Consider the following 3,590-nt stretch of genomic DNA (forward strand, 5'->3'; position numbering starts at 1 on the left):
GTCTCCGTTAAAGATTTCGACTTCGCACAGGGGAACTATGTGGCTTTGATGGGTGGAATCGACGGTGAGCCTGACTGGTGGGGGACCATTTTCGCGGACAACTGCTCGATTTGCTCTCCAAACAAAGTCTCGCCTCGCACATATACCAGAGCCCGGCACTCATATCCCCCGGGGGACGAACACGTTCGGCACCTCGTATGCGTGTAATCGAACGGCTGCCGAAGTCCTCACACAGAGCATGAGGGTTGATTTAGTTTCCCTCAGCATTTCGACGCAAGCAGATCTATATCGCTTTGTTGAGAGAACACACATGAAAAAATTGATCGCTGCTTTGTTTTCTCTATCTTTTTCTTGCATAAGATTATTTGCTGCACTCGTTTTCTTGATTTGAGGCAGAATTTGATGAAGTTTAATTTTGCGCAGTGTAAAGCAACATACGCATACAAGCTAGTGCACACATACAAATAAATTTTTTTAGCGCTCTCTTTGTGCCGGGCCCTGACATATACCATATAACAATATTCATGTTTAGCTTTAATTGTAGCTATGTGCTTCGGACTATCTTCGCTTTTTTGAGCCGTCAAGGCTTTATAGCATCGTGAAAACTCTGCCTCGACCTTTGCCCAAAGTGACTTAAGCTGGTCTAAGTGTATTTTAATAGAGACGAGTGGCACATCGTCAGCTAAATCCTGGTCCTCGCGATCCTCGAACGCCGTTAATGCCTTGCACACGGCAACAAAGTCGGAAAGAGACATCGTAGAGTGTTCTCTGAGCTATTACGAATCGAATGGAAACAAACGTGGAATTAGAGCTCTCAAGCGAGGAGATCGAAACGAAGCTGTAAGTGGACAGAGGAGGAGGATAGAGGAGGAGTAAGAAGGAGAAATGTCTCCTCTTTTTAATGAATACAATGAATAAACATAGATCGCGTAAATGAAATTTGAAGGATTTATAATTTTTCTCGCAGTTGTGTGAATAATTATAAGGATATATAATCACTTGGATATTAAAATTTATAGAATGTGGAAAAATGTTGAAATTTATAACAGTATTTAAAAATATGGAAAAATTGAGATCAGTAGGATTGGGAGTGCCGATAACTTTTCAATAAAGAAAAAAAACTCGGAATTAATTCATTAAACGGACAAGATCAATTTCATGGATCTGTGAGGAAAAGATCAAAATACACCAAGACAAGCCAAAATATTAATTCCATATAAATAAAATGTACTTATTTTTCTTTAGAAAATATTTTGCGAATTAAATTCAATCAGTCGATTGAAATATTTTTGCATAAAACGAAAATCACGAAGGAAAATATGGATGTCGTGACCGAGTCACGGCTTGGCTCAAGTGTCAGAACTGATAAGACTTGAGTGTCAGCACTGATCGGGAGTCAGCTGTTCTGCCGTTTTTTTATGTTTTGTGAATTTAATTAATTGTAAATTGTTTAACGAAGATCACGATTTCCTGCTTTAATTATGTAGGTTTCGAATTATTAAATTGCGGAAAGCCAATCGGAGTGGCTGCAATTAATTTTGTGTGGGTGAATTCAAATAGTATGTGGACATATGTATGTATGTACGTATGAGTGTGCTTACCGCGGAGAAAATTATTACAATTGTATGTACATACATATGTATGTATGGATTTAAAAATTATTTGACATAAATAATTTATGCCGATGGACTAATGATCAGCCCGTGAAGTGGGCTTTACACTTTAAGTAAAGGTAAGTGGTACTTTATAAATTCATTCTCGATTATTAAACAACTCTACTTGCAGGTTAGAAAACAGCTGTTTTTACATGTATGTATGTATGTATATGTGTGTATATACATACATATGTATTGCTATGCAATTGGACTTTTGGACAATCAGAATTTCGAAGAATGGAAAAAAAATGCACTTCATAAACACAAAAATGATCGGGAAATACCATGTAACCCTTGGAACAGGTCAGGTATGCATATACAAGTATACAGAAATGTGTAGGTCGCTAAGGAAAAGCGGGAAACCTCACACTTTTATAAGTTTGTAATGGGATATAATGTGAATGAGATTTTTAATAAGAAAATTATTGAGATATACTGAGATTTATCAGGAATTCCGCCGATGCAAGCTGGAATAGCGGAAGGATATCCGGCTCGAAGGACCAATGTTCGTGGAGGGGCGGAAGGATCCAAATAAGACGCAATTGGTTGGCGGGTGCCAATTTCTTCAGGGTCTGGTGAGTGAGTAATGCAATTAAAACGCGCGAGAACTTCGTTTAAGATTAATTCTGGTTTATTCTATTTATGTTACAAGATGTCCCGACACACACGAGAATGTTTCGGGTTGAAAAAAGGTATAATATCGAAAGAAAAAAACGCAATGAAAGAACGGGTGTTCGGGTTAGATGCTCGTACTGGATTGAATATGGCGATTTACAGGAGAACCCTTCGTCACCCTCCTCAGTATGACCGTTTGTGTTGTTGTTGTTCATGTTCAAGAGAACGCTGTTCCGTTGTTTTCGTAGTCTCTCATGTTTGGATTCGTGATGTCTCTTCAAAGTTGTTGATAATTTTTCGGCTATCGTACTCTCGCTCTTCATGAATGTTTTAAAATCATTTTCGTCCAGCTGTTCTTGTAACTTTTTTGTTGCTTTTTTCTTCTCTTTGTTTTGTCTGGCTAGTATGTTATGTTTATGTTTTAATAATAAGCTCAATATCTTTGTGTGAAAATTATGAGTATGTCTTTTTAATATTTTGTTAATGTCCGAATATGTGTCAGTATCTTTTGTGAAAATCCTATTGTATTTTGAGTCATTGCTGATAAATATTGGGACTAATTTTGTTTCCTACATTTTAAGAGAAATTTTATGCTAGACTTAAATTTTACTGATTGGTTTGTTGTTGATTGGTACTTGTTTATCACCGTCTTATATTTGTTATAATGGGACTTAATTTCTGCATAAGCCATGGTGTTGGAATATGCTTTTGGCGTGCCTTCCGTTCAAGTTAATTGTTGATTTTTTGCGACCTTTTATTGTTAGATGTATGTTTTGCCAGCTCGAGGTCAAATTTTTTGGGTGAATAAAACAAAATAATAATAGTTTGTTATTCCTTTTCGATATATTTCGACCACTCATCGGTGGTCGTCTTCAGGGCAACTATAAAAACATTTAATTGTGATTAACTTTAACATAACATAATTCAACAAGAAACACCTACTTAGTTTTACACGTCCGCACACTGTGACGTGGAGCTACACACGGACTTGTCCCTAATAAATGCCTGTATAAATGCGCGCAGTTGTTTGTATATACTTTATAATTAAGTCTTATATTTGTCGGGGTATTTATTATGTGCAGCATCTCCAAAGTGTAACGTTTGTTGTAATGTTGTTCTTGGTCTATTATGTTTACTTCGTCAAAATTTTGGAAATGTCCACTGGCGTCACAGTGGGCCATAAGTGCCGTTCCAAAAAATGAGTGGATATTGGAGAGCATCATATAAACGATGGGTATCAGGAATGGACTGAAGAGAATTATTTCTTCTTCGAATCACGATTTGTCGCGTAGCTGTATGGTCGCCAACCATGATTCCAGC

The sequence above is a fragment of the Drosophila willistoni genome, unplaced genomic scaffold (assembly GCF_018902025.1).
Source record: "Drosophila willistoni isolate 14030-0811.24 unplaced genomic scaffold, UCI_dwil_1.1 Seg110.1, whole genome shotgun sequence".
Classification (NCBI taxonomy): Eukaryota; Metazoa; Arthropoda; class Insecta; order Diptera; family Drosophilidae; genus Drosophila; species Drosophila willistoni.